This window comes from Oncorhynchus nerka, linkage group LG20 (genome assembly GCF_034236695.1).
Source record: "Oncorhynchus nerka isolate Pitt River linkage group LG20, Oner_Uvic_2.0, whole genome shotgun sequence".
Lineage (NCBI taxonomy): Eukaryota > Metazoa > Chordata > Actinopteri > Salmoniformes > Salmonidae > Oncorhynchus > Oncorhynchus nerka.
The window spans coordinates 12246542-12259235 of NC_088415.1; positions in this window are offsets into that span (position 1 = coordinate 12246542).

Genomic DNA, 12694 nt, shown 5'->3' on the forward strand with positions numbered 1-12694 from the left:
ATCTGAGGGCTGAGCAGTGAGATCCCCTTGAGGATCCCAGGCTCTTATAGTACTGCCTCAAAGTAATAGCATTCACTAAAACATCAGGACATCTGTATTGATTATAAACACCGCAAGACAGCAGCACAGCCATATATCTGTCAAAAGCCCCTCCTCTCTATTTGCTAACCACAGAAAGCATACATGGCTGTTTCTAGTTATGGGCTCAAACCATATCTACCTTTGTTATGCTACAACCCTGGGTTTAGCCTGGAAATGGAGGAGTAGCTACTTTTCGAGCAGATAAACATTGGCTCCAGAAACTGTAAGAGCAGGTAGGTTCAGAGACAGAGCAGGTAGGTTCAGAGACAGAGCAGGTAGGTTCAGAGACAGAGCAGGTAGGTTCAGAGACAGAGCAGGTAGGTTCAGAGACAGAGCAGGTAGGTTCAGAGACAGAGCAGGTAGGTTCAGAGACAGAGCAGGTACGTTTACAGAGACAGAGCGGGTACGTTCAGAGACAGAGCAGGTACGTTTAGAGACAGAGCAGGTACGTTTAGACACAGAGCAGGTAGGTTCAGAGACAGAGCGGGTAGGTTCAGAGACGGAGCGGGTACGTTCAGAGACAGAGCAGGTACGTTTACAGAGACAGAGCAGGTACGTTCAGAGACAGAGCAGGTACGTTCAGAGACAGAGCAGGTACGTTCAGAGACAGAGCAGGTACGTTCAGAGACAGAGCGGGTACGTTCAGAGACAGAGCGGGTACGTTCAGAGACAGAGCAGGTACGTTCAGAGACAGAGCGGGTAGGTTCAGAGACAGAGCGGGTAGGTTCAGAGACAGAGCGGGTAGGTTCAGAGACAGAGCGGGTAGGTTCAGAGACAGAGCGGGTAGGTTCAGAGACAGAGCGGGTAGGTTCAGAGACAGAGCGGGTACGTTCAGAGACAGAGCGGGTACGTTCAGAGACAGAGCGGGTAGGTTCAGAGACAGAGCGGGTACGTTCAGAGACAGAGCGGGTACGTTCAGAGACAGAGCGGGTACGTTCAGAGACAGAGCGGGTAGGTTCAGAGACAGAGCGGGTACGTACGTTCACAGAGACAGACAGAGCAGGTATGTTCACAGAGACAGACAGAGCAGGTATGTTCACAGAGACAGAGCAGGTATGTTCACAGAGACAGACAGAGCAGGTATGTTCACAGAGACGGGGCAGGTATGTTCACAGAGACGGGGCAGGTATGTTCAGAGACAGACAGCCCCCACCTTCCCCGTACCATACTGTAATGGTGCAGACAGCCCCCACCTTCCCCGTACCATACTGTAATGGTGCAGACAGCCCCCACCTCCCCCGTACCATACTGTAATGGTGCAGACAGCCCCCACCTTCCCCATACCATACTGTAAAGGTTGCAGACAGCCCCCACCTTCCCCGTACCATACTGTAATGGTGCAGACAGCCCTCTCCTTCCCCGTACCATACTGTAATGGTGCAGACAGCCCCCACCTTCCCCATACCATACTGTAAAGGTTGCAGACAGCCCCCACCTTCCCCGTACCATACTGTAATGGTGCAGACAGCCCCCACCTCCCCCGTACCATACTGTAATGGTGCAGACAGCCCCCACCTTCCCCGTACCATACTGTAATGGTGCAGACAGCCCCCACCTTCCCCTTACCATACTGTAATGGTGCAGACAGCCCCCACCTTCTCCGTACCATACTGTAATGGTGCAGACAGCCCCCACCTTCCCCGTACCATACTGTAATGGTGCAGACAGCCCCCACCTCCCCGTACCATACTGTAATGGTGCAGACAGCCCCCACCTCCCCGTACCATACTGTAATGGTGCAGACAGCCCCCACCTTCCCCGTACCATACTGTAATGGTGCAGACAGCCCCCACCTTCTCCGTACCATACTGTAATGGTGCAGACAGCCCCCACCTCCCCGTACCATACTGTAATGGTGCAGACAGCCCCCACCTTCCCGTACCATACTGTAATGGTGCAGACAGCCCCCACCTTCCCCGTACCATACTGTAATGGTGCAGACAGCCCCCACCTTCCCCATACCATACTGTAAAGGTTGCAGACAGCCCCCACCTTCCCCGTACCATACTGTAATGGTGCAGACAGCCCTCTCCTTCCCCATACCATACTGTAATGGTGCAGACAGCCCCCACCTTCCCCGTACCATACTGTAAAGGTTGCAGACAGCCCCCACCTTCTCCGTACCATACTGTAATGGTGCAGACAGCCCCCACCTCCCCCGTACCATACTGTAATGGTGCAGACAGCCCCCACCTTCCCCGTACCATACTGTAATGGTGCAGACAGCCCCCACCTTCCCGTACCATACTGTAATGTTGCAGACAGCCCCACCTTCCCCGTACCATACTGTAATGGTGCAGACAGCCCCCACCTTCCCCATACTGTAATGTACCATACTGTAATGTTGCAGACAGCCCCACCTTCCCCGTACCATACTGTAATGGTGCAGACAGCCCCCACCTTCCCCGCACCATACTGTAATGGTGCAGACAGCCCCCACCTTCCCTGTACCATACTGTAATGGTGCAGACAGCCCCCACCTTCCCCGTACCATACTGTAATGGTGCAGACAGCCCCCACCTTCCCCGTACCATACTGTAATGTTGCAGACAGCCCCCACCTTCCCCGTACCATACTGTAATGGTGCAGACAGCCCCCACCTTCCCCGTACCATACTGTAATGGTGCAGACAGCCCCCACATTTACATTTACATTTAAGTCATTTAGCAGACGCTCTTATCCAGAGCGACTTACGAATTGGTGCATTCACCTTCCCCCGACATCCAGTGGAACAGTAGTGCATCTAAATCCCCCACCTCCCCCGTACCATACTGTAATGGTGCAGACAGCCCCCACCTTCCCCCATACCATACTGTAATGGTGCAGACAGCCCCCACCTTCCCCGTACCATACTGTAATGGTGCAGACAGCCCCCACCTTCCCCGTACCATACTGTAATGGTGCAGACAGCCCCCACCTTCCCCGTACCATACTGTAATGGTGCAGACAGCCCCCACCTTCCCCGTACCATACTGTAATGGTGCAGACAGCCCCCACCTTCCCCGTACCATACTGTAATGGTGCAGACAGCCCCCACATTTACATTTACATTTAAGTCATTTAGCAGACGCTCTTATCCAGAGCGACTTACAAATGGTGCATTCACCTTATGACATCCAGTGGAACAGTAGTGCATCTAAATCCCCACCTTCCCGTACCATACTGTAATGGTGCAGACAGCCCCCACCTCCCCGTACCATACTGTAATGGTGCAGACAGCCCCCACCTTCCCCGTACCATACTGTAATGGTGCAGACAGCCCCCACCTTCCCCGTACCATACTGTAATGGTGCAGACAGCCCCCACCTTCCCGTACCATACTGTAATGTTGCAGACAGCCCCCACCTTCCCCGTACCATACTGTAATGGTGCAGACAGCCCCCACCTTCCCCGTACCATACTGTAATGGTGCAGACAGCCCCCACATTTACATTTACATTTAAGTCATTTAGCAGACGCTCTTATCCAGAGCGACTTACAAATTGGTGCATTCACCTTATGACATCCAGTGGAACAGTAGTGCATCTAAATCCCCACCTTCCCCGTACCATACTGTAATGGTGCAGACAGCCCCCACCTCCCCCGTACCATACTGTAATGGTGCAGACAGCCCCCACCTTCCCCGTACCATACTGTAATGGTGCAGACAGCCCCCACCTCCCCGTACCATACTGTAATGGTGCAGACAGCCCCCACCTTCCCCGTACCATACTGTAATGGTGCAGACAGCCCCCACCTTCCCCGTACCATACTGTAATGGTGCAGACAGCCCCCACCTTCTCCGTACCATACTGTAATGGTGCAGACAGCCCCCACCTTCCCCGTACCATACTGTAATGGTGCAGACAGCCCCCACCTTCTCCGTACCATACTGTAATGGTGCAGACAGCCCCCACCTTCCCCGTACCATACTGTAATGGTGCAGACAGCCCCCACCTTCCCCGTACCATACTGTAATGGTGCAGACAGCCCCCACCTTCCCCGTACCATACTGTAATGGTGCAGACAGCCCCCACCTTCCCCATACCATACTGTAATGGTGCAGACAGCCCCCACCTTCCCCGTACCATACTGTAATGGTGCAGACAGCCCCTCCTTCCCCATACCATACTGTAATGGTGCAGACAGCCCCCACCTTCCCCGTACCATACTGTAAAGGTTGCAGACAGCCCCCACCTTCTCCGTACCATACTGTAATGGTGCAGACAGCCCCCACCTCCCCCGTACCATACTGTAATGGTGCAGACAGCCCCCACCTTCCCGTACCATACTGTAATGGTGCAGACAGCCCCCACCTTCCCCGTACCATACTGTAATGTTGCAGACAGCCCCACCTTCCCGTACCATACTGTAATGGTGCAGACAGCCCCCACCTTCCCCGTACCATACTGTAATGTTGCAGACAGCCCCACCTTCCCCGTACCATACTGTAATGGTGCAGACAGCCCCCACCTTCCCCGCACCATACTGTAATGGTGCAGACAGCCCCCACCTTCCCTGTACCATACTGTAATGGTGCAGACAGCCCCCACCTTCCCGTACCATACTGTAATGGTGCAGACAGCCCCCACCTTCCCCGTACCATACTGTAATGTTGCAGACAGCCCCCACCTTCCCCGTACCATACTGTAATGGTGCAGACAGCCCCCACCTTCCCCGTACCATACTGTAATGGTGCAGACAGCCCCCACATTTACATTTACATTTAAGTCATTTAGCAGACGCTCCCCATCCAGAGCGACATACTGTAATGGTGCATTCACCTTATGACATCCAGTGGAACAGTAGTGCATCTAAATCCCCACCTCCCCGTACCATACTGTAATGGTGCAGACAGCCCCCACCTTCCCCGTACCATACTGTAATGGTGCAGACAGCCCCCACCTTCCCCGTACCATACTCTAATGGTGCAGACAGCCCCCACCTTCCCCGTACCATACTGTAATGGTGCAGACAGCCCCCACCTTCCCCGTACCATACTGTAATGGTGCAGACAGCCCCCACCTTCCCCGTACCATACTGTAATGGTGCAGACAGCCCCCACCTTCCCCGTACCATACTGTAATGGTGCAGACAGCCCCCACATTTACATTTACATTTAAGGTCAGAGCAGACGCTCTTATCCAGAGCGACTTACAAATTGGTGCATTCACCTTATGACATCCAGTGGAACAGTAGTGCATCTAAATCCCCACCTTCCCCGTACCATACTGTAATGGTGCAGACAGCCCCCACCTCCCCCGTACCATACTGTAATGGTGCAGACAGCCCCCACCTTCCCCGTACCATACTGTAATGGTGCAGACAGCCCCACCTTCCCCGTACCATACTGTAATGGTGCAGACAGCCCCCACCTTCCCCGTACCATACTGTAATGTTGCAGACAGCCCCACCTTCCCGTACCATACTGTAATGGTGCAGACAGCCCCCACCTTCCCCGTACCATACTGTAATGGTGCAGACAGCCCCCACATTTACATTTACATTTAAGTACTGTATTTAGCAGACAGCCCCACCTTCCCCGTTATCCAGAGCGACTTACAAATGGTGCATTCACCTTATGACATCCAGTGGAACAGTAGTGCATCTAAATCCCCACCTTCCCCGTACCATACTGTAATGGTGCAGACAGCCCCCACCTTCCCCGTACCATACTGTAATGGTGCAGACAGCCCCCACCTTCCCCCCCACCTTCCCCGTACCATACTGTAATGGTGCAGACAGCCCCCACCTTCCCGTACCATACTGTAATGGTGCAGACAGCCCCCACCTTCCCCGTACCATACTGTAATGGTGCAGACAGCCCCCACCTTCCCGCACCATACTGTAATGGTGCAGACAGCCCCCACCTTCCCCGTACCATACTGTAATGGTGCAGACAGCTCCCCACCTTCCCCGTACCATACTGTAATGGTGCAGACAGCCCCCACCTTCTCCGTACCATACTGAAATGGTGCAGACAGCCCCCTTCCCCGTTCCCTGTAATGGTGCAGACATACCTTCCCGTACCATACTGTAATGGTGCAGACAGCCCCCACCTTCCCGTACCATACTGTAATGGTGCAGACAGCCCCACCTTCCCCGTACCATACTGTAATGGTGCAGACAGCCCCCACCTTCCCCGTACCATACTGTAATGGTGCAGACAGCCCCCACCTTCCCCGTACCATACTGTAATGGTGCAGACAGCCCCCACCTTCCCGTACCATACTGTAATGGTGCAGACAGCCCCCACCTTCCCCGTACCTGTAATGTTGCAGACAGCCCCCACCTCCCGTACCATACTGTAATGGTGCAGACAGTCCCCACCTCCCCCGTACCATACTGTAATGGTGCAGACAGCCCCCACCTCCCCGTACCATACTGTAATGGTGCAGACAGCCCCCACCTTCCCGTACCATACTGTAATGGTGCAGACAGCCCCCACCTTCCCCGTTCCATACTGTAATGGTGCAGACAGCCCCCACCTTCCCGTACCATACTGTAATGGTGCAGACAGCCCCCACCTCCCCGTACCATACTGTAATGGTGCAGACAGCCCCCACCTCCCCCGTACCATACTGTAATGGTGCAGACAGCCCCCACCTTCCCCGTACCATACTGTAATGGTGCAGACAGCCCCCACCTTCTCCGTACCATACTGTAATGGTGCAGACAGCCCCCACCTTCCCCGTACCATACTGTAATGGTGCAGACAGCCCCCACCTTCCCCGTACCATACTGTAATGGTGCAGACAGCCCCACCTTCCCGTACCATACTGTAATGGTGCAGACAGCCCCCACCTTCCCCGTACCATACTGTAATGGTGCAGACAGCCCCCACCTTCCCCGTACCATACTGTAATGTTGCAGACAGCCCCCACCTCCCCGTACCATACTGTAATGGTGCAGACAGTCCCCACCTCCCCCGTACCATACTGTAATGGTGCAGACAGCCCCCACCTTCCCCGTACCATACTGTAATGGTGCAGACAGCCCCCACCTTCCCCGTTCCATACTGTAATGGTGCAGACAGCCCCACCTTCCCCGTACCATACTGTAATGGTGCAGACAGCCCCCACCTTCCCCGTACCATACTGTAATGGTGCAGACAGTCCCCACCTTCCCCGTACCATACTGTAATGGTGCAGACAGCCCCCACCTTCCCGTACCATACTGTAATGGTGCAGACAGCCCCCACCTTCCCCGTACCATACTGTAATGGTGCAGACAGCCCCCACCTTCCCCGTACCATACTGTAATGGTGCAGACAGCCCCCACCTTCCCGGACCATACTGTAATGGTGCAGACAGCCCCCACCTTACCCGTACCATACTGTAATGGTGCAGACAGCCCCACCTTCCCCGTAACCATACTGTAATGGTGCAGACAGCCCCCACCTTCCCCGTACCATACTGTAATGGTGCAGACAGCCCCCACCTTCCCCGTACCATACTGTAATGGTGCAGACAGCCCCCACCTTCCCCGTACCATACTGTAATGGTGCAGACAGCCCCCACCTTCCCCGTACCATACTGTAATGGTGCAGACAGCCCCCACCTTCCCCGTACCATACTGTAATGGTGCAGACAGCCCCCACCTTCCCGTACCATACTGTAATGGTGCAGACAGCCCCCACCTTCCCCGTACCATACTGTAATGGTGCAGACAGCCCCCACCTTCCCCGTACCATACTGTAATGGTGCAGACAGCCCCCACCTTCCCCGTACCATACTGTAATGGTGCAGACAGCCCCCACCTTCCCCCCACCTTCCCCGTACCATACTGTAATGGTGCAGACAGCCCCACCTTCCCCGTACCATACTGTAATGGTGCAGACAGCCCCCACCTTCCCCGTACCATACTGTAATGGTGCAGACAGCCCCCACCTTCCCCGTACCATACTGTAATGGTGCATCCTTTGTAGGGATGTTTTCCTCCACAGTCAGGGGGTGTTGCAACACTTTAATGAGCATAAATAGAGGAGTGTTATTTGAATTTAATAGATTGAAATAAAACTTTATTGTCCATCCAGGATGGACATTTTTCTTCAGCGTCATCTTCCATTAAAATGATCACATACATTAATATATCATCACATTTAAACCAGTCAGTCCATCATACTGCATACACTAACAACATAGAGGACATTAAATATATCATCACATTTAAACCAGTCAGTCCATCATACTGCATACACTAACAACATAGAGGACATTAAATATATCATCACATTTAAACCAGTCAGTCATCATACTGCATACACTAACAACATAGAGGACATTAATACATCATCACATTTAAACCAGTCAGTCATCATACTGCATACACTAACAACATAGAGGACATTAAATATATCATCACATTTAAACCAGTCAGTCATCATACTGCATACACTAACAACATAGAGGACATTAAATATATCATCACATTTAAACCAGTCAGTCCATCATGTTACAGACTAACAACATAGAGGACATTAAATATATCATCACATTTAAACCAGTCAGTCATCATACTGCATACACTAACAACATAGAGGACATTAAATATATCATCACATTTAAACCAGTCAGTCATCATACTGCATACACTAACAACATAGAGGACATTAAATATATCATCACATTTAAACCAGTCAGTCATCATACTGCATACACTAACAACATAGAGGACATTAAATATATCATCACATTTAAACCAGTCAGTCCATCATACTGCATTAATACATCATCACATTTAAACCAGTCACTAACAACATAGAGGACATTAAATATATCATCACATTTAAACCAGTCAGTCATCATACTGCATACACTAACAACATAGAGGACATTAATACATCATCACATTTAAACCAGTCAGTCATCATACTGCATACACTAACAACATAGAGGACATTAAATATATCATCACATTTAAACCAGTCAGTCCATCATGTTACAGACTAACAACATAGAGGACATTAATACATTCGCTCACAAATGGCCGCTGTCCCAACTACACTAGATACAGTTGAAGTCGGAAGTTTACCTTTACACCTTAGCCAAATACATTTAAACTCCGTTTTTCACAATTCCTGACATTTAATACGAGTAAAAATTATCTGTCTTAGGTCAGTTAGGATCACCACTTTATTTTAAGAATGTGAAATGTCAGAATAATAGAATAATTTATTTCAGCTTTTATTTCCTTCATCACATTCCCAGTGGGTCAGAAGTTTACATACACTCAGTTAGTATTTGGTAGCAATGCTTTTAAATTGTTTAACTTGGGTCAAATGTTTTGGGTAGCCTTCCACAAGCTTCCCACAATAAGTTAGGTGAATTTTGGCCCATTCCTCCTGACAGAGTTGGTGTAACTGAATGAGGTTTGTAGGCCTCCTTGCTCGCACACACTTTTTTAGTTCTAGTTACTAGTCCAACGCTCTAACCACTAGACTACCCTGCCGCCCCATTGATCTGGTGCTCCCGGTATATAGCTCCACATTGATCTGGTACTCCCCGTATATAGCTCCACATTGATCTGGTACTGGTACTCCCTGTATATAGCTCCACATTGATCTGGTACTGGTACTTCCTGTATATAGCTCCACATTGATCTGGTACTGGTACTTCCTGTATATAGCTCCACATTGATCTGGTACTGGTACTCCCTGTATATAGCTCCACATTGATCTGGTACTGGTACTTCCTGTATATAGCTCCACATTGATCTGGTACTCCCTCTATATAGCTCCACATTGATCTGGTACTGGTACTCCCTGTATATAGCTCCACATTGATCTGGTACTTCCTGTATATAGCTCCACATTGATCTGGTACTCCCTGTATATAGCTCCACATTGATCTGGTACTCCCTGTATATAGCTCCACATTGATATGGTTCTCCCTGTATATAGCTCCACATTGATCTGGTACTCCCTGTATATAGCTCCACATTGATCTGGTACTGGTACTTCATATTTATAGCTCCACATTGATCTGGTACTGGTACTTCCTGTATATAGCTCCACATTAATCTGGTTCTCCCTGTATATAGCTCCACATTGATCTAGTACTGGTACTTCCTGTATAGAGCTCCACATTGATCTGGTGCTGGTACTTCCTGTATATAGCTCCACATTGATCTGGTGCTCGCTGTATATAGCTCCACATTGATCTTGTACTGGTACTTCCTGTATAGAGCTCCACATTGATCTGGTACTGGTGCTTCCTGTATATAGCTCCACATTGATCTTGTACTGGTGCTTCCTGTATATAGCTCCACATTGATCTGGTACTGGTACTTCCTGTATAGAGCTCCACATTAATCTGGTTCTCCCTGTATATAGCTCCACATTGATCTTGTACTGGTACTTCCTGTATATAGCTCCACATTGATCTGGTGCTCGCTGTATATAGCTCCACATTGATCTTGTACTGGTACTTCCTGTATATAGCTCCACATTGATCTGGTGCTCGCTGTATATAGCTCCACATTGATCTGGTGCTTCCTGTATAGAGCTCCACATTGATCTTGTACTGGTACTTCCTGTATAGAGCTCCACATTGATCTTGTACTGGTACTTCCTGTATAGAGCTCCACATTGATCTTGTACTGGTACTTCCTGTATAGAGCTCCACATTGATCTTGTACTGGTACTTCCTGTATAGAGCTCCACATTGATCTGGTGCTCGCTGTATATAGCTCCACATTGATCTTGTACTGGTACTTCCTGTATAGAGCTCCACATTGATCTTGTACTGGTACTTCCTGTATAGAGCTCCACATTGATCTGGTGCTCGCTGTATAGAGCTCCACATTGATCTTGTACTGGTACTTCCTGTATAGAGCTCCACATTGATCTTGTACTGGTACTTCCTGTATAGAGCTCCACATTGATCTGGTGCTCGCTGTATATAGCTCCACATTGATCTTGTACTGGTACTTCCTGTATATAGCTCCACATTGATCTTGTACTGGTACTTCCTGTATAGAGCTCCACATTGATCTTGTACTGGTACTTCCTGTATAGAGCTCCACATTGATCTTGTACTGGTACTTCCTGTATAGAGCTCCACATTGATCTTGTACTGGTACTTCCTGTATAGAGCTCCACATTGATCTTGTACTGGTACTTCCTGTATAGAGCTCCACATTGATCTTGTACTGGTACTTCCTGTATAGAGCTCCACATTGATCTTGTACTGGTACTTCCTGTATAGAGCTCCACATTGATCTGGTACTTCCTGTATAGAGCTCCACATTGATCTGGTACTGGTACTTCCTGTATAGAGCTCCACATTGATCTTGTACTGGTACTTCCTGTATAGAGCTCCACATTGATCTTGTACTGGTACTTCCTGTATAGAGCTCCACATTGATCTTGTACTGGTACTTCCTGTATAGAGCTCCACATTGATCTTGTACTGGTACTTCCTGTATAGAGCTCCACATTGATCTGGTACTTCCTGTATAGAGCTCCACATTGATCTTGTACTGGTACTTCCTGTATATAGCTCCACATTGATCTGGTACTTCCTGTATATAGTTGCATTCTTGTGTATTTTAAACTTTGCATTGTTGGGAAGGGATCGTAAGCAACAGTTCACAGTAAAGTCTACAACAGTTGTATTTGGCACATTTGACAAATACAATTTTATTGTGTTATTTTATGTGCTGGTGGTGTGTTTGTGGATTTCACACATTACGGCTGGATGGGGAATGCAATGTTTCTGTGATCACATGCTCAGAACATAAGATTATAAACCAGAAATCAAAAGTTAGGCTTTTTACTAATGGATTTAGGAGTGTATGGTGTTCACAAATAATGTAGTACACATTGGCATTAAGTGTGCCTGTGGGAAGGAATTCGCCCTGGGCAGGAAACACAGACATTCATCACCTCCCAGACGCATCTGATTGGTATCTTCAACCTTTCCCTGACACTGTAGCTCCACAGCAAAGAACCTACTATGCTTTGCCTGTACTGGGGATGCACTGCACACTGAACAGTGCATTGGGAAGGTATTCAGACCCCTTGACTTTTTCTACATTTTGTTACGTTACAGCCTTATTCTAATATGTATTCAATCGTTTTTTCCCCCTCATAAATCTACACACAATACCCCAATTATGACAAAGCAAAAACAGTTATTTTTGCTAATGTATTAAAAAGACAAAACTGAAATATAACATTTATGTAAGTATTCAGACCCTTTACTCAGTACCTTTGGCAGCAATTATAGCATTGAGTCTTCTTGGGTGTGACGATACAAGCTTGGCACACCTGTATTTGGGGAGTTTCTCCCATTTTTCTCTGCTAATCCTCTCAAGCTCTGTCAGGTTGGATGGGGAGCGTCGCTGCACAGCTATTTTCAGGTCTCTCCAGAGATGTTCGATCGGGTTCAAGTCCGCGCTCAGGCTGGGCCACTCAAGGACATTCAGAGACTTGTTCCGAAGCCACTCCTGAATTAGCTTGGCTGTGTGCTTAGGGTTGTTGTCCTGTTAGAAAGTTAACCTTCGCCTTAGTCTGAGGCTGCTACGACCATGCTTCACCATAAGGATGGTGCCAGGTTTCCTCCAGACGTGACGCTTGGAATTCAGGCCAAAGAGTTCAATCTTGGATTCATCAGGCTAGAAAATCTTGTTT